The sequence below is a fragment of the Heloderma suspectum genome, chromosome W (genome assembly GCF_057233095.1).
Source record: "Heloderma suspectum isolate Gila_16-S chromosome W, 16-S_ref, whole genome shotgun sequence".
NCBI lineage: Eukaryota > Metazoa > Chordata > Lepidosauria > Squamata > Helodermatidae > Heloderma > Heloderma suspectum.
The window spans coordinates 60,817,637-60,842,322 of NC_139475.1; the positions used below are offsets into that span (position 1 = coordinate 60,817,637).

General features: G+C 48.6%; 1 pseudogene; it reads left to right on the forward strand.

The window, feature by feature from the left end:
• Window positions 1-205: 205 nt before the first annotated feature.
• LOC146334078 (protein ABHD8-like) lies at window positions 206-11,772 on the forward strand (annotated as a pseudogene).
• Window positions 11,773-24,686: the final 12,914 nt, after the last annotated feature.

The window sequence follows — 24,686 nt, forward strand, 5'->3', positions numbered from 1 at the left end:
AAGGGGGTTGGACAATTCCTGGAGGAGAAAGCCATCAGTGGCTACTAGTCCTGATGGTTGTGTGCCACCTCTAGTACCAGAGGAAGTGAGCCTCTGTGCACCAGTTGCTGGGGGACATGGATGGGAGGGTGCTGTTGCGCTCATGCCCTGCTTGTGGGTTCCTGGCTGACAGCTGCACTCATTTCCTCAGTCTGCAGGAATCGCCATGTTGACCAGCATCACTGACGGGCTCCTGTGTTGCCTGATGGGCAAGACAGCCAATGCGGTGGGTCCTCTGCTGAGTGTCGAGTTGAGTGACGGCTTTAGCTTCGTGGAGGTGAAGCCCGGGTGGGTCCTGCGGGTGAAGCACGTCACCCTGCCTCAGCTGGCAGGGGTGGAGGAGGCGGCCCAGAAGGCTGGCACTGTGCGCTGCAAACGTCGGATCACCGTGTACTGCAATGGGTAGATGGTCATCGAGAACCTGGGCGACTCTGTGTGCTCCGACATCCTCCATTGCCAGAACGGGATGGAGCCCAACAGCACCATGGAGCTGGAGGTCTCCGACACCAACAATGTGCCCTCAGCCAACCCTTCCGCCACGGCGGTGAAGCGGTGCCAGTGCAAGGCCAAGAAACTGGTCAACATCGACTGCACCAAGTTCATCAGCAGCTGCAAGGGGACCCATACCGACATGGTCCTTTTCTTCATCCATGGTGTGGGGGGTTCTCTGGACATCTGGAAGGAGCAGCTGGACTTCTTCACAAAACTGGGCTATGAGGTTTCCGGACCTTGCCGGCCACGGGGCAAGCTCAGCCCCACAGACTGCCACTGCCTATACTTTCTACGCCCTAGCAGAAGACATGCGCACTGTGTTCAAGCACTACGCCAAGAAGAGGAACATCCTCATTGGACACTCGTACGGGTAAGAGCAGAGGACATAGCAGGGGGCGGTTTTCCCAGGGTTTGTTCCCCAACCTGGCTCCCTCCAGATGTGCTGGATTGCAACTTCCATCATTCCCAGCCACTGGACATGATGGGAGAAGCAGTCTGACACATCTGGAAGGCAGTGCCCCAGTTTGCCACAGCTTTTGGTTCTTTCCATCCATTTGCATCTTCTTGCTCTTCTGCATTACCCATGCACATATGTGCATAGCTTAAAACAACAACACTGCAAAAAAGTATCATAGAACCATAGAATAGTAGGGTTGGAAGGGGCCTACAAGGCCATCAAGTCCAACCGCCTGCTCAGTGCAGGAATCCAGGTCAGAGCATCCCTGACAGATGGCAGTCCAGCCTCGTCTTGCTGCCTCCAGTGTGGGAGAGCCCACCGCCTCCCTAGGTCATTGGTTCCATTGTCGTATTGCTCTAACCGTCAGGAAGCTTTTCCTGATGTCCAGCCGGAATCTGGCTTCCTGCAACTTGAGCCCATTATTCCGTGTCCTGCACTCTGGCGTGATCGAGAAGAGATCCTGGCCTTCCTCTCTGTGACAGCCTTTCAAGTACTTGAAGAGCGCTATCCTATCTCCCCTCGGTCTTCTCAAGGCTAAATATGCCCAGTTCTTTCAGTCTCTCCTCATAAGGCTTTGTTTCCAGTCCCCTGATCATCTTTGTTGCCCTCCTCTGAACCCTCTCCAGTTTGTCTGCATCCTTCTTACAGTGTGGTGCTCAGAACTGGGCACAGTACTCCAGATGAGGCCTAACCAGTGCTGCGTAGAGGGGAACTAGTACTTCCCAGGATTTGGAAGCTATGCTTCTATTAATGTAGACCAAAATGGCATTTGCCTTTTTTGCAGCCACATCACATTGTTGGCTCATATTCAGCTTGTGATCGACAACAATTCCAAGATCCTTCTCGCTTGTAGTGTTGTTGAGCCATGTATCCCCCATCTTGTAGCTGTGCATTTGGTTTCTTTTTCCTAGGTGCAGAACTTGGCATTTCTCCCTTTAAATGTCATTCTGTTGTTTTCTGCCCAGCGCTCCAGTCTATCAAGATCACTTTGAATTTTGTTTCTGTCTTCCGAGGTATTAGCTATCCCGCCCAATTTTGTGTCATCTGCAAATCTGATCAGCATTCCCTGCACCTCCTCCTCCAAGTCATTAATAAAAGTGTTGAAGAGCACTGGGCCCAGGACTGAGCCCTGCGGTACCCACTCGTTCCCTCTCCTCAGTTTGAGAAGGTCCCATTGATAAGCACTCTTTGAGTCCGATTCTGTAGCCAACTGTGGATCCACCGGATCGTTGTTTCATCTAGCCCACTTGGAGCTAGTTTGCTCATCAGGATATCATGGGGCACTTTGTCGAAAGCTTTGCTGAAGTTGAGGTATATGATGTCCACAGCATTCCCACAGTCCACAAGGGAGGTTGTTGTTGTTCAGTCGGTTACCTGATCAAAAAATGAGATCAGATTCGTCTGGCAGGATTTGTTCTTGACAAATCCATGTTGGCTTCGAGTAATCACTGCATTGTTTTGAAGGTGCTTACAGATGGATTGCTTTACCATCTGCTCCAGAATGTTCCCAGGGATTGATGTCAGACTGACTGGTCTGTAGTTCCCAGGTTCCTCCTTTTTACCCTGTTTGAAGATAGGGACAACATTAGCCCCCCTCCAGTCATCTGGCACTTCACCCGTCCTCCATGAATGCTCAAAGACAATAGACAGTGGTTCTGAGAACGCTTCTGCCAGTTCCTTTATTCCTCTAGGATGCAGTTCATCTGGCCCTGGAGATTTGAACTCATTCAAAGTCATTAGGTGTTCCTTGACCATATGCCTATCGATCTCAAGCTGCAATCCTGCCCCTTCAGCCTGTACTTCGCCTTTGCCAAGGGGGTCACAGACCCTCTTTTGGGAGAAGACTGAGCCAAAGTAGGAATTGAGCACCTCTGCCTTTTCTTTGTCATCTGTTATCAATATAAATTAGCACATGCAAAGAGGACAACTGTTTGGTGTCTCCATTCATCAGTCCAGGGATGCTTCTTATGCTCCACTCCAAGTCCAACTGGAACAGCTACTGCTTGGTGTTTCTCCTGACAGAGACTACAGTGGCGTTCTGGGCATTGCTTTTAACGGGCAACGTGGTGAGGTGATTCGAGGACTCTGACTGGCAGTGGCTCTCCAGGGTCTCAGATGATAGGAACATAAATTATTTTAATCTTGATGTTATTCCTGTTAGCTGCCTTGAGCACCATTTTTTGGAGGGGAAAAGCAGGGCATAAATATAAAAATAATGGCTGCATCCTTTATTACTTGAGGGTGCGGTTCATCTGGCCCTGGAGATCTGAACTCATTCAAAGTAATTAGGTGTTCCTTGACCATACGCCTGTCGATCTCAAGCTGCAATCCTGCCCCTTCAGCCTGTACTTCGCCTTTGCCAGGGGGGTCATAGACCCTCTTTTGGGAGAAGACTGAGCCAAAGTAGGAATTGAGCACCTCTGCCTTTTCTTTGACATCTGTTATCATTTTGCCATCCTTATTTAATAGCTGAACCACCATTTCTTTCCTCTGTCTTTGACTATGCATGTAGCTGAAGAAAGCCTTTTTGTTGCTTTTCGCCTCCCTCGCTAACCTCCGCTCGTTCTCAGCTTTAGCCTTCCTGACGCCATCCCTGCAATTCTGTGCGACCTGCCTGTACTCTTCCTTTGTTGCTTGGCCTTCTTTCCAGTTCCTATATAATATGTCTCCTTTTTTGTTTTCAGGTCATCTCTAAGCTTTTTGTGAAGCCACATGGGCTTCTTCTGTTGTCTCCCACCTTTTCTTCTTGTTGGAATTGTTTGTAATTGTGCCTTGAGAATTCCCTTTTATAAAAGCTCCCACCCATCTTGGACTCCTTTTCTCATTAGCGTTGCTTGCCATGGGACCTTACTGATCATTGTTCTGAGCTTATTAAAATCAGCTTTCCTAAAATCCAGGGTACGCGTTTGACTACACTCGGCTTTTGCTTCCCTTAGAACCATGAACTCAAGTATAACATGGTCACTTTCCCCCAGAGTTCCTGTAACTGCTACTTTATCCACTAAGTCATCTCTGTTGGTTAGGATCAAGTCAAGGATAGCCGATCCTCTAGTTCCTTCCTCTACTTTCTGTAGGAGGAAGTTATCCGCCACACAAGTCAGGAATGTCCTGGAGGGGCCATGTTTTGCAGAATTTGTCTCCCAACAAATACCGGGGAAATTGAAGTCCCCCATTACTACTACATCATGCTTCCTTGAAACATTGGCTATTTGCTTTTCAAACGTTTCATCCTCGTCTTCTCCTTGATTGGGTGGCCGGTAGTAGACTCTGACCACCAGGTTCCTTTTATTCTTTGCTCCATTTATTTTGATCCAGATGCTCTCGATGGGGCTACCAAGCTCCTCCTCCTGTATTTCTGTGCAGAGATATGTATTTTTCACATGCAGTGCAACCCCACCTCCCTTTCTGTTCCTCCTGTTCTTTTTGAACAAGTTATATCCTTCAATTGCTGTATTCCAGTCATGAGAGTCATCCCACCAAGTCTCAGTTATACCTGTCAAGTCATAATTTCCCTCTTGTATTAAGAGTGCAAGTTTGTTCTGTTTGTTTCCCATACTCTGGGCGTGTCTGAAGACTATTACTGGGCGCTCTTAGAGCTGTTCTCTCCATTGCGGTGCATGAGCCTTCGTCCATTGTTACCCCCAACTTTAAATCTCCCTTCCCTGTAGGATTCAGTGTAAAGCCCTCCTGATGAAGTTCTTCATGCTGTGGCCAAACACATTCTTCCCAGCCCTTGTGAGGTGCAACCTGTCCCTTGCCAACAGCCCATCTTCCAGGAAGCATAGCCTGTGGTCCCAGAATCCAAATCTCTCACGCTGGCACCACCTTTGTAGCCAGTCATTCACCCGGAGTATTTTTTGTTCCCTTTCTATCCCTCTTCTGACTACTGGAAGGATGGATGAGAAAACCATCTGGGCCCCAAAGTTCTGGAGTTTCCTTCCCAAAGCTTCAAAGTCTGACGTGATTTCTTCGTAGCTCCGCTTGGCGGTATCATTTGTTCCCACATGGATGAGAAGAAAGGGATACCTGTCAGTGGGCTTTATGAGTGCAGGTAACCTTTCAGTCACATCTCTAATCCGTCCTCCCGGGAGACAGCATACCTGGCGAGTCCACGGGTCTTCGTGACATACTTGGGTCTTGATCCCACGCAGCAAGGAGTCTCCCACTACTACTACTCGTCTCTTCTTGTTGTAGGCCTGGGTTTCATTGCCTCTGCTTGACTGACCTTCAGCCTCTTGCTCACTCTCATGCAGGTTCCCCTAGAATTCTTCCTCTGCAGGCTGTCCTCCAATCTCATCCTCAAGTACCTGGAATCAGTTTCCTAGTTCCACTGCCTCTGCTGGTGCCGGGTGTCTTCTAGTTCTTCTGCTCCTAACTGTCACCCTTTTCCAAGGAGCATCCTCTGCTTCATTTTTCCGCACCTCAGCAGTTTCCTCTTCTGCCCCAGCTCACTGTTGCTCTTCTGGCTTCTGTTCTTCGCTTTGCTGCCGTAGTACCACTGCTCTGTCCAAGAACTCTTCCTGTTCTCTTATTCCCCGGGGGGTCGCCACTCGCCGCTCCAGTCCTCTTACTTTCTCTTCCAGCAGCGTGATCAGCTTGCACTTGTTGCAGGTGTGGGCCATGTTGTTCTCAGGCAAGAAAACAGACATGGCACACGCCTTGCAGGTCACCACCACTGGAGAGTCTTGTCCTCCCATTGCCTCTTTTCCCTTTTTGTGTCTAGCTTTGTGATTGTTCTAGACTAGCCTGTGCCTGCTCCTCTACTCAGTAGAGGTTAAAAGCAGAGTCCCACTGGTGTGGAAGTGTGTGTAGCAAGACAAATAATGTTTTAAAAAAATGTTAGGGGCCTCCCCCTTGACCTCCCCTGCCGAACTCCCCTGGCCAACTCCTGTTTGCTCCCCCTGTTCGCTCGCTCTCTGGGAGCTTGCCTGCTTCTGTAGTCCCTGGACCAGCTGGAGCACCTTGCTCTGCTTTGCTCTGCTCAGCTGGGAGGCGGGAAACAGTATCCGTGATGTGATTGTGTGTACAGTTACATGAAGATTCTTTTGATGCGGTGACTTATCTCATTTATCTATTTACTGTATTTTTAAACCACCCAATATCTGGAGTTCCCTGAGCAGTGCACAATACCATATAAACCATAATCATGTTTTCAAACATGAGAACAAGGAATAAAAACAGCACAGAATAAAATTAGCAGCAAAGAGTAAAACCATTCTAGGACATAAGACCAAATCCAAACCTTCAATCTTACTGGTTTTATTTATGACATTCACCAATGGAAGATTTTTTATACGCTTAACTGCCATGCAGGAGGATTTGGGGTGTGCATGTGGGGAGGGGAGGGTTAACTCTTCCTCCTCAGCTACAATCCCCCTTGAAAATTGCCCCCCCCAACAATGAAGCTAAGAAAAAAACCCTTTCATTGTCAATGGACACTCAGGGCTCCTGGAAATAGATTTGGGGGCCCAGGAAATAGATTTGGGGGCCTCGGGAAAGTGATTCGGGGGGCAGGAAAGAGATTTGGGAGCCCTGGGAAATAGAATCAGTGCTGGAGCTCCATGGGACCAGGCCTAGCAATGCCTTAAGACACATTGGCAAACCTCTCCACCTCGAATGAGTCTGTCCCCCTTTCTTTCTTTCTTTCTTTCTTTCTTTCTTTCTTTCTTTCTTTCTTTGAAAATACTTTTTATTCTATTTTTTTATCTTTATAAATGAAATAAACAGTACCAACAACCTAATCATAATCTACAGTTTCCCAATAATACAGTATTCTTAGGAGGACACAGCAATAATGAAAAAGAGAAAGAAAGAAAAGAAAACAGAAGGAGAAGGAAGAAGAAAACAAGAAAGAAAATGAAAAAATATAAAAAAGTTATTAAAAGGATTAAATTTAAACTCCATTACACACAAACTTCAAATACCATTCTACTTAAAAGTTATACCTATAACATTGGCAATATTACAATTCAGTGCAGCATAAATAATCAACGTTACATTTCAGTATCATATCAGTCTTATAGCAAGGGAGCAGGCCTACAATTCATTTCCAATAACCATATATTGCCCTTCAGTTAACACATAATAGTAGAGCGTAACAATTTAACCAGCCAAAAATATTACTAACCAAAGTCTCAGTGATAGTGATAATAATAAAAAGGAAGGAAATTAGAAAGGATAAGTAATAATAACAAATCACTAATAAATTTTATACTGTTATATAATAATAAAGCTTAAAATCAACCTTACAACAGTCACTAATGTATTTTGTACTAGATATATAAATGAGTGTGCACATTTCTATACACCCTCAGACAGTAGATTTAAGTACAGTATATCATATCCACTTTAAAGAGAAAGGATTAAAAAAAAATTAAAAAAAGTGAGAAAAAAGATGGATATATATGAGCAATTATCTCTGGCCTAGCCTGGATCTTACAGACTAAACATAGCCAGTTGACAAAACATGCTTTTAAATTCCAGTTCATGGGGCTGGAACAGAAATCTCCCGTGTTCTTCTGATTAGCCATGCCTCCACCATTTTGTGATTTAGAAACTTCTTCATCTGACCTTCAGAAAAAATGCAAAATGTAGCAGGATATTTTAAATGATACTGTAAGTTCATTTGTTTTGCCAGGTTTTTCGCCTTGGTAAATTGCCTTCTTTTATCAGCAACTTCTTTGGTGTAATCCAGAAATAACATGACTTTATCTTGTTTTGATCCCCAAAAAAGATTTCTGCCTCCTCTTGCCAAATGCAGGATATAATTTTTTGTGGAGACTCTTGCAAATTGGACTATGATCGTATAACCCCTTTGGCATTTGGCACACGGAATGCCTGCTCAATATCAAGTAAATAATCAGATGACACAGGGAGTATCTCATGCAGAAGCTTATCTACAAACGTAGACAAATTTACATCAGTAGGGAGATCTTTGTTACCAATAATACGCACATTTGCCCTGTGTACAGAAGCCTCCAGTTGAGAAATTCTGATATAGAAATGGTTGAAAAAAGCTTGCGATGCAATCTCCTGTGCTGCCACCCGATCTTGCAGCTCGTTAACCTTTGCCTCATCTTTTGCCAAGAAGTGTTAATTAAGTCCATGGCCCCTTGCAGGGTGTATCCAGGGTGTATTTGAACTGTATCCAGCCTCTTAGCCTGTTCAGCAAATTGTGAAAACAAAGTTTTTATCAGAGCAAGCAACTCCTCTATATTTCCATCGCTTCTCGGAGCCTTTGCCACGGGAGGTGTGTGTGTGTGTGTGTGTGTGTGTGTGTGGGGGGGGGTCAGCGGAGATCCTGCTCCTTTTTTCCTCCTTGATGTTGCCATCGTTCTCTTCAAACAGATCTTGCAGGTCCTCAAATATTGTTGGTATTCCCTAGTCCATAAACACTAATAACTGCATCTGGAACTTGTCAGCCCTGTGTTCTCCTAATTAGACAGGAGTTTCAAAACAACTTTGAGCGGTGTCTTAGCTCTGGCAGACTAACCTTGGAGCCCAGCCCTTCTGCTGCTTTGCAAAATGAGCTGGTCTTCCAAGAGTTCATCCAGGTGCTGCTCTTGCTCCCCCTTTTAATTCCAGAGGGAGATGAAAAGGTTTTTCAACCTTTTAAAAGCTGTTTGAGATAGCGTCCCGTGGAGCCTCCACAGAACGCTGCCAGGGTGACATGGCTCCCAAGAGTATTCCCGAGTCTGTCCCCCTTTCAAATCCATCCAAGCCAGGGTCCACCTCCAGATTTCAGGCGGTGGGTTCCAGGAGCCAATTCTGTGCTGCACGGTTGGAGCCCCTCGCTTACAATTCCAGATTCAAGCTGCTCTCCTTCTCACCCAGCTGCCTCTTCCCTTTCCTCCTCCTCCTCCTCTTCCTCCATGCAGGGTCTCCTTCTGCACCTTCCTGGCCCATGAGTATCCGGACCTGGTGCACAAAGTAATCATGATCAACGGGGGAGGGCCCACGGCCCTGGAGCCTAGCTTCTGCTCCATCTTCAACATGCCCACCTGTGTCCTCCACTGCCTCTTGCCCTGCCTGGCCTGGAGCTTCCTGAAGTAAGTTGCTGAGACCCCCTCCCCAGGGACTGGGGAGGACGAAGCATTGCCAGGGAGGGTGTTTTTGAGATGGAAGCCAATCTCCAAGGCCCGTGGTTGACCGGGGAGCTATGGAGGTGTTCAATACTGAGAACTAGGTTTTGCATGCAGAAGGCCCCAGGTTCAATCCCCAGCAGCATCTCCAGGTAAGCCTGGGAAAAGACCCCAATCTGAGCCCTGGAGAGCCACTCCTGTCAGACAGTATGTGTAAACAATCCTGATCTAGATTGGTCTCACTCAGTGTAAGACAGATTCCTACATTCTTATTTAAAATCAGCCATTGATTCAGATCCATGAGAACTGGAAACTTACTTTATCTTTAGCTTAGTGATAGAGCACCTGTGTTGCATGCAGAAAGTCACAGGTTTGGTCCCTGGCAAATCAAATTAAAAGGAACTTGGGTTGTGGGGCTGGAATGGGGGCCCTGGGAGCAGACAACACTGGGTTATGTGGATTTGATACCATAGAGCATACCTGGATACAAAACCATCAGCTTGAAAAATGCAACCTGTTGCCAGCTTGGCAAGTCTTGACTCCCCAAACAGCTGTTCTTCAGCTTGTTCCATCCTCCATGTGGCTCATCCCACCTAAATGAAACAAAAGAATCCTATTGGCACTCAGCACCTTCATTTGCTATTAGAAGGGATGATAAGGCCTGTATTTCTTTTCTGGCAGACCCATGGCTTTTCTTTTGGGGAGGGCTCAACACGGTTCTTGTCGTAGATCCACCCTCCTGCCCCCAAGTTTAGGGAAGGACGTAGTGTAAGCACATTCAGATCTATATCCAGAATTCTTCAGGCCTCTGAATTAATCCCACCCCCCTCTACCCCTTGCAGGGCTGGCTTTGCTCGCCAAGGCTCCAAGGAGAAGCAGCTGCTGAAGGAAGGGAACGCATTCAACGTCTCGTCCTTTGTCCTGAGAGCTATGATGAGCGGCCAGTACTGGCCTGAGGGGGATGAGGTCTACCACGCCGAGCTCACGGTGCCTGTGTTGCTGGTGCACGGAATGCATGACAAGTTTGTCCCTGTGGAAGAGGACCAGCAGATGGCCAAGGTATGGTTCGCATAGAGGGCCGAGTTACCCGAAGACCATATCTGGAATCCATCCACAATTCCCCCTTCTACCACCTTTGCTTTTCCTAGACTGTTCCTTATGGATAGAATTAAGTCAAACAGTGAAGTCACCTACCGACAATGAAAGACTGAAATTGTAGCAGCCATATCGGGGGTCAGACTAAGTAGCCTCATGCTTCATGTTCTTGCTGAGCTCTTGCTTTCTGAAATATATGTTTGTAAGCTGACAAGACACAGGAATTTCTTATCTTGTCAACAAAGGCTAGGGTCATAGAACTGTATATCATGTTCTCTGCTGTTCTCTGCTTATCATGGCTACCCTATAACCCATTTCTTGTATTATAAACAATGGTGCTAGGAGAGGAAATGCTGAATACTGCAGACCCACACAGAAAGGGGTGGGGGAGATTTTGCATATGTGTCATAATATCTATAAAAACAATGTGCTGATGTAAATCGGGGCTTTTGACTCTTTGGAAGTGATTCCGGCCTTAAGCCCGCACGTTAAATAAAGAAAAACTCTTTTTCCTTCACTCCGTGGTCTCTCTGACTCTGAGTTCTGCAACAATGATCTTCAATGCGCTTGAGTGCTGTTCAGTTAATTCTCATAAACTTTAAAGCAGGGAACAGTTGGGAAGTGCATTGATGGAAGACGTCCAGATGGGGTAGATGTCCAGAGCTCCATTCAGGAAAATAAGCAGGAGGGCCTCAAACACAGCAGGGCTGGTTTGAAGCACAGGAAGTAATACACACGACCATCTAAAGCAGGAGTCCCCAAGCTTTTTGGACCCGAGGACACATTTGGGAATTTGAGAAACTGCTGTGGGCACCACCACAAAATGTTTCCCATGGAGGATGTGTCTAGTCACATAATGGCTGCCTTGTGTGTGCGCTGGCTAGTCAGGAGGTGGGGGAGAGAAATAGTGAGGCTAGGGGCTGGGAGGGAGGGGGAAATGGAAAAAGTTGCTTTCTAGGCCCCCCAGTTGTTTTCCGCCCACACAGTGCTCCATTGGAAAGAGTCTGTAGCTCAGGGGCTTCCAGGTTGTTCTTTGCCTGTGGAAGATCCTCAAGCTCATTCCCTGACCTCTCTGGTTAAAAAGATCTCTGGTGGAAAGACAGGAACAGGCCCCTTCTCTGCCAGATTGCTGCTGCAAGTCAGGACAAGGCCATTCCAGTTTGATGGGCCAAGGGCTTGACTCAGAATAAGGCAGCATATAAGGCTGAAACGATCCAAAGCAGCCTTCCCAAACCAGATGTGTCAGATTACAACCCCATCGTCCCCAGCACACATGGGGATAATGCGAGTTGTAGTCTGACATCTGCAGAGCGCTGGGTTTGGGAGATCTAAAATGGGAATAATCCCAATGGTGAGTGAGATGACACCGTGAGTGAGATGACTCCCCTTTCTGTGTCTGCACATGGGAAACAGAGTTATCCTTGACCCCATCTTGTCCTCTTTTGTCCTCAGGTCCTGCTCATCATGTTCCTGAAGGTGATCGACGAGGGCAGCCACATGGTGATGCTTGAGTGTCCCCAGATGGTCAACACTCTCTTGCACAAATTCCTGCTGTGGGAGCCTGAGGCGGTTCCGGCTGTGGATGAGCTGGAAGCAGAGAATAAATAAAAACAAAACAAAACCCCATTGTTGCACAAAATGCTAGTTTCGCCCCCTGGAGGCTAGTCCAATTTGCCCCAAAGAGGAGAGTCAACTTCAGGCTGGGTCTAACTCGATTTTATTGTTTTCAAACAGTTCGACAAAGGAGCTCACGCTCAAAGCAGAGTCGACCCTGGGCAACCTCCGCGCTACAGTTTTATCACTTAGCTTGCATTCCTCAGCCAGCGTGTTACTTTGATTGGTTGCCAGCGGTTTGCTTAGCAACCTTATCTTAGGGTTACTGTCTGCTCATTCCAGGCATGCGCAGCTCTTACAGTACTATGTGCTGCTTGAGACACATACAATGGCTTTTAGGTTACATTTTTACTACAATTCCCCCCTCAAAAGGCTTTTCTCAAATTTATACTCTCTTTGGTCCCGCGGTGGACTATGCACTTAAAGGCGCAAACTATTATTGCTGTGGCATTGATGGTTTTCTCTAAACAGCAAGTGAGGCCTAGGACGCCTTTGTTCTAGCTACTAGAATGTTGACAACAAAAACACTTTTTTTTTTTAACTTTTGGAACTCAGTTTTGTTCCGTTCATCAGGAACCCTTGAAACGAGAGCACCCTCTTTCTGTAGAGCTACTTGAGTCCTTTCAGGGGTTCATTATTCCAACGGTGACCTTCAGGTGGGTCAGCTTCCGGTGTGACCCTCTCTGGTGCAGGTGATGCCTTTATTCAGTGTGATGAATCCACTTCTTTTCTTTGGCGACTTTCATAGCAATGGGAGTGGTAAGTAGGATCTGAAACAGACCCTTCTGCTTCTTGGTAGGTGGTTCATCTTTCTAGGACTGGATTAGCACCCAATCGCTGGGATTGAGATTATGCACTGGAGCATCTAAAGGCCAGGATTGGTGCGGTGTCGCAAACCTGTGAAAACAAAACAGACTGCAAAGCAGTAACATAACCTTGAATCTTAAAACTTTTACTTTTAAATTCACATTTAAGCTATCAGCCATAGGTAATATCCGAGGTGGGCGCTTATGGAACGTTTAAAAGGTGTCAATTTAATACTTCTCTTGGGGGCGCACCGTACTCGAGTCAAGGTGATTGGCAAGGCCTGTGGCCTTTCAACTTAATCTTTAAACAAATTTTAATGAGCATTGTCTTTAAGGTGCGGTTCATCTTCTCAACTTGACTTGTAGATTGAGGTTTCCAAGGGGGGTGTAGCTTCTAGTTAGTTTGTTATGCCTGGGCCACTACTTGCGTCACTTGTCCAACAAAATGGGGCCCCCGATTTGATTCACTCTCTTTAGGTAACAAGAGCTTAGGGATTACTTTTTAACAGGATCTTGGCTACTGTCTGAGCGGTGCAGTCAATTGCTTTTATCATTACTAGCAGGTACCGATAGCCATGAGTCTGGGGCAACTCTGAAAAGTCAATTTGAAATTTCTGAAAAGGATAGTAAGCGCATGGGCGACTTCTCATTTGAGCTGGGGGCTCAAACATCTTTGAATTATTTTTGATGCACAAAGGGCAGTCAGCAACTGTTCTCAGGTCTTGGTCTAACCTGAAGGAGGTGCTATCTGCCTCGGGCGCACTCAAAATCGGGGTGTTAAAGGGGGATGATCCCTTTATTAACTAACCGTAATTTTTGAACTTCTCAATGAGCGGCTTCAAGCCTGCACAGGTGGCTTTTTTCAGAGGATACTGCCTCACGCACACAGGGCTCTCCCTTTTTAAAGAAGATTTTAATTTGTGTTATGCATTTGCTCGGGCAGGGGTTCTGTCTGCCCACACACATGGATCAACATTCTCTAAAATCTCAGTCCCTTTGGCCTCTGACACAATCTTGATTGCTTGAAGGGCCATTCGATAATTTGATCCCTGCATTGCTGGCAGCTGTACTACAATCTGATTATCACTGAAGAAGATTTTAGCTTGCAGTTTTGTTAACAAGTCCCGCCCCAAGAGGGCAACCAGGTATGCAGATGAAACTACAAAGGCATGTTCCAGTATGTTATTTCCAGTCTTCGTGAGGAGGGGCTTACACAGGGGCAATTTAGTTTGTTTTTTTCCCCTTTAATTTCTTCTATAGTTACATGCTTTCCACTTTCTCTTGCCGGGGGGCTTCACAGGGATCATAGAAAATGTGGCTCCAGTATCTACTAGGGCTTTACAGTCCTCGCCACCAACCCTTACTTTTATCTTGGGATTCTCCCGAGCGTTTGTTTGTAGGGTGGTGGCCCTTCAGCTAGACTCCCCCCCACTGGAGGACCTTGCCAGCATTTGGCAGCCTTCAGGGTGAGTCTCTTTTCTCTTTTCTTTCAGCTCTGGACAATCTTTCTTCCAATGTCTCTTCTCTCGGCAATACGCACATTTATTGAGCCCCGGTCGGCCCTTTCCTTTTCTCCCCCCCCCCCCCCCGGTCGCTTCTGTGCTCTCAAGCTGCGGTTTATATCTCCGCCCATGGTGGCTGCCAGCATTGCCTTTTCCTTTTTCCAGGAATGGCACTTTTTTATGTGCTCTCATGTGCACCATAGCTCTAAAAACTTCATGATCTGGGGTCTGATAAGGCTAAAGCAGGCGGTGATATTAAGGCTTGCTTCAATTTAAGAAAAGCCTTTTTTATTTTAATTGTCCACTTCTAGTGGGTAATATTTTTGTTAAAGCTTCATACGGGGGCTTCACCCCTTTTTATGGCTACTATAGCCTCCCTCTTGTAACAGGCACACTGATCTTTTGGCTTGCCTGTTCTGCAAATCATGTTTCAAATTCTCTGTGCCATGCACCAGTTTTAACTCTTTGTCTTCTCTGCAAGTTAGGCTGTTTGCCATTGCTTCGACAGAGACTGGCTTGCTTAGATCTTTTTACTAATCTCAACGACACACATTTGGGATAAGCTTTCTTTTTTTTTTTTAAGCCTTTTTGTCTGCTACTTTCTTCTGCCTTCTTTTATACCTTTTTCATATCATTAAAATCTAACACCATGACTGGAAAACATTTGTTTTGTATAGTAGGGCATGATGGAGCAGATCTACCCATTATACTGCTCCTCTGACTGCATGGTCAGGGCCCATCAAAATCAAGGGAAGGGCGTTCTCATATGTGGAAAGAGTTCCAAGCCACCATTTTTGCATCGGCAACTCCACACTGCATGAGTTTTGGCAGAGTGTCAGGTTTGCCTCTGAGCAAATGGAACATCAGAACAGTTCAGATTTTGAGAAAGAGCTGGAACACATGGGGCAGGAACTTTCTTAGGCTTCAGAAACACAGCTGGGCTTAGAAGTATCACGGGAGAGTGGGGGACTCTCTCTCTCTTACCTCTTAAGTTAAGAGAATTTGCTGCCCCCCTTTTTAAAGGGAAACAAACTTTTGTAGTTTCTCTTTGAACTTTTTGAAGGCTGTTTCCTTTGTAGTCTATGAATCTCGAGCAATTTGTATCTGTATGCTTCATTAGGGTAAATGAAATCAAAGCCTTGGAAATCATAGAATAGTAGGGTTGGAAGGGGCTTACAAGGCCATCGAGTCCAACCCCTTGCCCAGTGCAGGAATCTAAATCAGAGCATCCCTGACAGATGGCTGTCCAGCCTCGTCTTGAATGCCTCCAGGGTGGGAGAGCCCACCACCTCCCCAGGTAATTGGTTCCATTGTCATATTGCTCTAACAGTTAGGACGTTTCTCCTGACTTTCAGCCAGAATTCAGCTTTCTGTCACTTGAGCCTATTATTCCGTGTCCTGCACTCTGGGATGATCGAGAAGAGATCCTGGCCTTCCTCTCTGGGACAACCTTTCAAGTACTTGAAGAGTGCTATCAGATCTCCCCTCAGTCTTCTCTTCTCAAGGCTAAATATACCCAGTTCTTTCAGTTAAATGCAGCTTTTTATTTGAGTGTTGAGATCACAAATTAAACTGTACACTGAGCTGATCACAAACAAACACACAATTTACAACAACGGGAGTTGAAGGCTATGACAAGCCTCACAGTACTTTTTATGGCAAGTCTTTAACTGTCCAAAGTTCCAGTCCATGTGCAGAGTGCTTCTAACAAAGAAGGCTTTGGGCCATAAAGAAGGGATGCTTTTAACAAAAGCTCTGTGTCTCTTCATCAGTTCGAATGGGGAAGGTGTAACCTTACACCTCTTCTAGATTCCTCCACAGATAAGAACAGAGCAGTGCTGCTCAGCTTTCCAGCTGTGATGCTTTTCTTGTTTGTTTGTTTTTTTGCAAATCTCACTCTTTTGTCAGGTCCTCACAGACACCTTCCAGCCTCTCTGCTTGCTAAGGCTAAACCAGCCGCGGCGAAGGGGGGTTAGGCAAGTCCCCCTTGGCTCTGCTCTGAGCAGGCTGACAGAGAGAAGCTCACACAGACCCTGATATTTTAAGAACTTGCTCTGTCTTTGTTTCTTGATCTTGCCACAGTCCTTAAGTCATCAAACAAATCTCTTTCTTCAGAAGTTGCAACTTTTTCAACTGCTTTTGCTTCTTCTAACAAACTTGGATACGGTGGCAGACAAACTGTCTCTGGAGGGCCCCCTCCCTCCCCCAACAACCTCTCCTCCCAACTTAACAGACCGAATCAGACCGGGGGGAGCTCAGGGCACCTTGGGCAGGGTCTCCCAGTCTTCAAGCTCCTTCCGTGGGGCTTGAATCGGGGGGAACAGGGGCCTTGGGCTTCACCTCGGAGCATACCATCATGACTTTACAATATTGAACTTTATATTCAACCTTTTCCCGCCTTCAGTGGATTTTGGTTGGCACTCATCCAAATGCTGATAACCTCACCTTCCCTGAGGCAAATTTATCTCTCACTACTTGATTCAGACACCACCCGGGGTCTCTTGCCCCTGTGGTCCTTTGCCAGTAACACATTTACACATTTACACTTCTGTAACTAAGGGGGATTCTTTCCGCACCAATTCAACCAACCATCAATATAGGCGAATTGATCCCATTGCCCACTATTCACCACATTTTTATATACAGCATTTACAAGATTTACACCAAAGGATCCTATGTCTGGCCAACTAATTCCAAATGCTGGCCATTCCAACTGACAGAGTGTAACCAGCTTGCCTTTCGACATCTTAGTACACGGAGTCTGACAAACCTCAGACGCTTGACTTTGCTAAAGTTCTTTAGCATGCATCCCAAGGGAGTGGCAGAGCTTTCTAAACGGGAGCTTCCCGCCCCCATTGTGCCTACCTCTATTTGAAACCATACACGGAGCCTGACAAACCTCCGACGCTCCGAAGGCAACTCAAACAGAAAGACAGAAGGGAAATCAAGTACTTACTCTGCCCAGCACCCTAGTGCCGTCTCTTCAGACCCGTTCAGCCTGGTTGACTCAATCAATGGAGTCCACGCCTTTAACCTCCTGGGTGTCCCGACCCCCGTTCTCTGGTGCCGTGGCAGACCTCAAAGGCGGTCCGGCGCGCCCCACAGGCACCTTTGCCGGTTCTGTCGTTTGACCCCAGGGTGGTCCAAGGGACTCCTGCCAGCTCGCCAGTTTGTTGCACAAAATGCTAGTTTCGCCCCCTGGAGGCTAGTCCAATTTGCCCCAAAGAGGAGAGTCAACTTCAGGCTGGGTCCAACTCGATTTTATTGTTTGCAAACAGTTCGACAAAGGAGCTCACGCTCAAAGCAGAGTCGACCCTGGGCAACCTCCGCGCTACAGTTTTATCACTTAGCTTGCATTCCTCAGCCAGCGTGTCACTTTTGATTGGTTTCCAGCGGTTTGCTTGGCAACCTTATCTTAGGGTTACTGTCCGCTCATTCCAGGCATGCGCAGCTCTTACAGTACTATGTGCTGCTTAAGACACATACAATGGCTTTTAGGTTACATTTTTACTACACCATAGCGAGTGAACGTGAGGGCTGCTTGCATCACTGCTTCCACAGATAGAGGAGTGACTATCCTGGTTTGGAGCCTGCGACGGTGTGCTTTGCGGGCGGGGGAGAGCACTGTTCTTCCCTGGAAAGGAGCCGGCAGGACCAAACAGGCCCAAGGCAGGGGCTCAGTGAACTATCAGACATGCCCAGACAGAAGGGAGAGTTAGCCAGTGGAGCCAGGGCCTGCAGGAGAAGCCACCACCACCAGGGAAGAGGCGGGCCTCCTGCTGCTGGGCCTGCTGCCGCTGCCGCCACCACCACCACCAGGCCTTCCCTGTAGACTTCTGCCTGGCAGACCACCAGTCCCTGCAGGACCAGGCCCCCAGGTACCGGGCCAGCTGTGCTGCTCCACCTGCCCTCCCTGGAGGGGCTACATAAGCTGGCTGGCTGAGGTGGCTTGGGAGAGCCAGGGTCTGTAGGAGAAGCTGCCACTACAGGGGAAGAGATGGGCCTCCTGCTCCTGCTCCTGCTCCTGCTCCTGCTCCTGCTCCTGCTCCTGCTCCTGCTCCTGCTCCTGCTCCTGCTCCTGCTCCTGCTCCTGCTGCTGCTGCTGCTGCTGCTGCTGCTGCCGCCGCTGCCGCCGCCGCCGCTGCCGCCGCCGCCGCTGCCGCCGCCAGACCCTCCCTGTGGACTCCTGCCTGGCATTATTTTTAAGGGGATATTTTTTTTGTTTTTGTTTTTCTGGGGGATTTTGTTGTGGTTTTAGGGGTGGGTAGCCTGCCTGATAGGCGGGAGCGAGGGGGCATGTGTCCACTTGATGGAGGCAGTGGGGGGAGTGTTGGGGGCCAGAAGATACCGAGGCTGGGCGGCAGGCGCTGGCGGAGCGCTAGGGGCAGGCCATGCCAGGTAAGGGGAACAGGGGAGAGATGTGTAGTATCTGTCCCCTGCTCAGGGCCTGTCCAGAGCCAAAGGATGGCTGGGGGAGGCGTGACCCCATCTTCTGGCCTTCGTGTGCTGCTCTGCAATGCCAGGTCTGTTACCCAGAAAACCTCCCTCATCCATGACATGATCCTGGATGAGGGTGCGGACCTGGCATGTATTACGGAGACCTGGCTGGCCGAGGCTGCTGCTCCAACCCTTGCAGCCGTGTGTCCAGCTGGATTTTCATCTGCACAGCAGCCGAGGGCTGGGGATCGGGGAGGGGGAGTGGCTGTTATCTACCGAGAGTCCTTGGTCTTCACCAGACCCCCCCGCTGGGAGACCAAGGTTGCTGAGTGCATGTACTGGAGGTTGGGCCCGAAGGGCAGTCTGGAGATTCTGCTCATGTACCGTCCACCCCGCTGCACGACTGACTCCCTGGCCGAGGTGCTGGAGGTGGTCTCTGATGTGCGTGTACAGTCCCCTAACTTATTGGTGTTGGGGGACTTCAACGTACATTCGGAGGCCATCCTCACAGGAGCACCTCGGGACTTCATGAAGACCATGGCCTCTTGGGAGCTGCACCATATTCTAACTGGGCCCACCCATGTAGCCGGTCATGCACTAGACCTTGTGTTTGTTTCTGGAGAAGCGGGGAGTGATCTGGAAGTCGGGGGTATATCCACCACCCCCTTGTCATGGTCAGATCACTATCTGGTGACGTTGGACTTCTTGGTTCCACAACCCCTCCGCAGGGGTGGAGGACCCATTAAAATGGTCCGCCCCAGGCATCCCATGGATCCGAATGGATTCCTGAACGCGCTTGGGGATTCTCTGGGGCACGCCAACGGCCACTCGGTCGAGGCCCTGGTGGGTGGCTGGAATGCCGCAATCACTGGGGCATTAGATCAGGTGGCTCCAAAACGCCCTCTCCCCCCGAACAGGGCTCGGACTGCACCATGGTTCAATCCGCGGTTACGAGCTCTGAAACAGGAGGTGAGACGGCTAGAGCGCCGGTGGTGGAAGTCTCGCTCCAAAGACGATCAGACACGGGCTAGAGCTGTATCTTCAGCCTATCACGTGGCGGTGAAGGCAGCAAAAAAGGAATATTATGCTGCCTCCATCGCGTCTGCCGAGTGCTGTCCCAGGAGGCTGTTCCAAGTGGTCCGGAGCCTGGTCGGTCCTGTGGCTCCGGAACCACTGGAGCATTCTAAGGCCTCCTGTGAGGCCTTGGCAAGGCACTTTGCAGATAAAATTGATCAGATTAGGTGTGTCACTCTGCACGCTGTGGATACAGTTAGTGAGCAAGAGGCGGCCTGTGGCAAACCGGTTTTGTGGGATTGGTTCCAGCTTCTTCCTCCTGATGAAGTGGACAAGGTGCTTTCATCTGTAAGGCCGACCACCTGCTTACTTGATCCTTGCCCATCTTGGCTCATTATGGACTGCAGAGAGAGACTGAGTGAGGGGATCTGGGTGGTGGTGAACGCCTCCCTTGAGGAGGGAGTGATGCCATCAGCCCTCAAGGAGGCAGTGATAAGACTCCTCTTAAAGAAGCCCTCCTTGGATCCCCAAGTTCTGAACAACTGTCGCCCAGTCTCAAATCTGCCATTTTTGGGCAAGGTGATTGAGCGGGTGGTGCTGATGCAGTTGAAGGCACACTTGGAAGAAACTGATTATCTAGACCCATTTCAGTCAGGCTTCAGGCCTGGGCATGGGATAGAAATGGCCTTGGTTGCCTTGGTGGATGATATGAGGAGGGCTCTGGATAGGGGTGAATGCTCCTTCCTTGTTCTCCTTGACCTCTCAGCGGCTTTTGATACCGTTGACCACGGTATCCTCCTGGACCGCCTGGAGGGGTTGGGCATTGGAGACACCGTATTGCATTGGTTCTGGTCCTTCCTCTCTGGCAGGTACCAGAGGGTAGCACTGGGAGAGGAGGTTTCGGACCCGTGGCCACTCACTTGTGGGGTGCCACAGGGTTCCATCCTCTCCCCGATGCTATTTAATATCTATGTGAAGCCGCTGGGGGCTATCATCAGGAGGTTTGGGGTGCGGTGTCATCAATATGCGGATGACACGCAGCTCTACCTCTCATTCAAATCTTCACCAAGGTTGGCCATAGAATCCCTGTCCAAATGTCTGGAGACGGTGAGTGGCTGGATGGGGAGGAATAAGCTGAAGCTGAACCCTGACAAGACCGAGGTACTTTTGGTGGGAGACAAGAGGAGGCTGGGGGATGTTGACCTGGTGTTGAATGGGGTACGGCTACCCTTGAAAGACCAGGTCTGCAGCCTGGGGGTCATTTTGGACTCCCAGTTGTCCACGGAGGCTCAGGTGTCAGCTCAGCTGTGAGCTGGACAGCGCTGTATCAACTCCATCTGATACGGCGGCTGCGCCCCTTCCTTCCCAACCATCTGCTCCCATTGGTAGTACATGCCCTGGTCTCCTCTCGTTTAGACTACTGTAATGCGCTCTACGTGGGGTTACCCTTGAAGACGGTTCAGAAGCTGCAGCTGGTACAGAACGATTAAAGGCAGCTGCCGGCAAGATCACATCACTCCAGTGCTGAAGGAGTTGCACTGGTTACCAGTTGTTTTCCGGGCCAAATTCAAGGTGTTGGTTTTGACCTTTAAAACCCTATATGGTTCCGGCCCAGCCTATCTTAAGGAGCGCCTCCAGCAGCACCAGACAGGCCGCTTAACAAGATTAGCCTCGGATGGCCTTCTCTCTGTCCCATCAGCCAGGACAGCTAGACTGGTGGGGACGAGGGAGAGGGCCTTCTCTGTGGTGGCCCCCACTCTGTGGAACTCCCTCCCTAGGGAACTCCGTCATGCCCCCTCTTTAATGAGCTTCCATCGTGCATTAAAACCGTGGTTGTTCAGGCAGGCATTTGGGGTGGGTTAGGGTATTTTAGGAAATGTTTTTATTGTAGAATTTTATTGTTTTAAACTGTTTTATTGTATGCTGTACATCGCCCAGAGTGGCTGGGTGACCAATAAATTTAATAATAAATAAATAAAATAAATAAACCTCTTGCCTCAGTAGTCCCTTTGTCACATTCTCAATCATTCCACACACTTGGCCTCAGGCAGGCCCAAGAGAGGTGAGTGCTGCATCGCTGGGCTTCCCCTCACTGCAGGACTTGCAGAGATTGATGGAGAGGGCTCTGGGCGCATCTTTTCCTCGACTGTGCTGAGATGGTGGTCCCTTCTCTGTTGCCAAGCTGGGCATAGTTGGCACACAGTCAGAGCTGACTCAACAGAGCTGGGGCTGGAGGGAAAGGCTGGAGGGTCCATGAGCTCCATGAAACTCTTGCTGCTCCTTCCAGGCCTGAATTGATTCTCCATATTGGCTGAATCAGAAAATGGCAGGGGCCTGGGGAATGTACTAATTGCAGCAGGCTGGTGTTGATGTGGTTTTTCTCTAGATCCTAGCAAGCAGGCAGAGGAGGATCAAATGTGTGTGTGTGTGGGGGGGTCCCCCAGTGTTATTTACTCATCATACACATGTCCCAGCCTTTCACTTTCAGAGGTACTTGGCATAATGTCACCCCAAAATTCTTGCATCCTTTCCAACCTGGTGGTCTCCAGATGTGTTGGACTGCAATTGCCATCATTCCCAGCTAGCCCCAGCTGGGAATGATGGGAGTTGCAGCCCAACCCATCTGGAGACCACCAGGTTGGGGAAAGCTGTCCTAAGGCATAAGATTCTGCAGCCTGTGCCAAGCAAGGAGATACTTTTGCTACCATTTGTTGTTTTCTTTGCAACTTCTACATAAACTTTGGGGCAAAATAGCACCCCTAAGGGTATTGCAGGGTAAATGACGCCCCCTCCAACCTTTGACACAGGGGTCTGGAGAGGGTGCTGCAATGTAAGCAAGTTGCACTGGTAGACGGTTAAATTTTCCATCATTGGAACCAGGCCATGTGACTCCTTGCCTCCCTTCCAGCTCACCAACAGAACCGGCTGCTTCAGCCTTAATGCTTGGATTTAAAGAGGTGAACAGTTTCTCAGAATTAGGGACACAGAAATGGCAATGCCTCCCTGGGGCTGTGGTGAGCCACATCATTGCCCCTCACAATCGGCGGTTTTGCTGCCACCATCCAACGCCTTCCTTAGCTCAGCCTCCTGGGGCAGGAGTAAAAACAGGCAGGAAAGCCTCTTGGGAGATATTACTGAAAAGACCTGTGCAAGAATAGGAAGGTCATTCTAAACTTTGAGCTTTACCCCCATTTGGCTGGCAACATCAATGGAGAGAAGAACACCACTTTTCTCTAAGCCCTTTGGTTTTGGAGATAACTCCTTGGTTTCTCGCTCAGCTTCACACAGACAAGCACTGGGTTGGTTTCAGAGGTGTAGCTCCCTGGCTTCGCATCCAGAAGGTTCCAGGTTCAGTCCCAGGCAGCATTTCTAGAGAAGGGCTGAGAAAGACTTCTGTCTGAATTCCTGCTGCCAGTCAGAGCAGACAATACTGAGCAAAATAGACCACGGGTCTGATCTGGTAGAATGTAACTCCCCATGTTCCTGTTTAAAATCAACCCTTTATCCAGAATCATGAGGACTGGAATCTTAATTTGGTTTTCAGGAAGAGAACACAACTTAGAGCCCTTGCTTTGCATGCAGAAAACCCCAGGGTCGATCCATCTCCAGGGAGGATTAGGAAAGAATCCTGCCTGAAACGCTGGAGAGCTGTTGCTGCCAGTCATTGTCGACAATACTGAACAGGATGGACCAAGGATCCAACTCGATATAAGGTGGCTTCCTATGGCAGCAGAGCTGAGCAATGCCTGGCTCATTGAGGCTATTGGTAATGAGCAGATCAATGCTTGTCTCTGGTCCCACCCCACTGATTTGCCTTTTCAGAGACCAAAATAAATAGCATCACATCATATAGTTATAGAAAGGCTGTTCAGTTTGAGTCTTCATTGCCCTAGTAGATAGATAGATTAGATAGATAGATAGATAGATAGATGATAGATAGATAGATGGATGGATGGATGGATGGATGGTTAACAAAGCATCTCAACAGGCAGTCACTTTGGCCACTCAGATGGGCAACAAGCTGCAGTCCAAGGCCTTTTGGGCAGTCAGAGAAACTCATCTCTTAACGCCAGAATTGGTGGGTCACCCTCTTGAAGGCCCAGTGAACATGGCATCCATATCTACAATTTCCAGTAGCCCACCACTACAATCCTAATAGCAAGAAAAGCATAGAGTCAAGCCCTGTGAAGGAAAAAGCATCATGGAGAATATTTGGGGGGCAGGGAAACACGCAAGCGGTAATGGGGCCCTTCTTGCAACGGGCAGTTTTAATGCAACATGGCAAGTTTCCAGACCACACCAGGTTCTTTATCAGGCACAAAACAAACAAACCACTGTCAATCTTACTGTTGTCAGCGCCTGGCAGGTTGTGAAACTGGATGCCAAGGGCTTAAAAGATAGACAAGGCAATGTACTGGCCCTTTTTACCTTGCTTCATGAAGGCTTTTATAGGATGTACCAAACCATAATCCGGAATTCAGCCACACAAGGCTGGTGCATTGGAGGAGGGGGGTGTTGTGGGGGAAGAGGGGGCTCTCTTCATACCTGGCATTTTATCCCACTACAAACCAGTCCTTTTGATTCCAAATCCTTTCCGGGATTTAGACTGGCCCTGTATACAGGCATCTCTCATGGCGCATCCCTCAGCAGTATACCTTTGCATGGCTGGGCTGAGCTGAGCTACACAGAAAAATCGAGGCAGAAGGTGGCTGCTGGCCCCTCTCCCCCCACCTGCTGATCAATGGTTCCCGTAACATGATTGATGCTCTGCCCATCCCTCCTGCCTTCCTTCCTTCCTGCATCCCCTCCTTCCTTATCTGTCATCACCGGTGGCTGCTCTCCCCCCTTATTCTGCCTTCCCATCAACTGGCTTGTTCCCCCCACTCCCCCATGCACTGTTGTTGCTCCCCCGCCCTTATTCTGGCTACCCAACGACCCTGCAAGGTGGGCTAGGAGAAGATGGAAAACCACCTCAGCATTACTGCCTTATCTCAAACAACTCCACACCCCAAAAGGAAGCTATTAAAAATGACCATTCCAAGCTCTGCACGATGAATGTATTCAGGGGAGGAGAAAAGGCACTTTTAATACCCACTGAAATCCTAACTGTCAAGCCTTTCTCCTGCATAGCTGAGAAGGGAGACTCCCC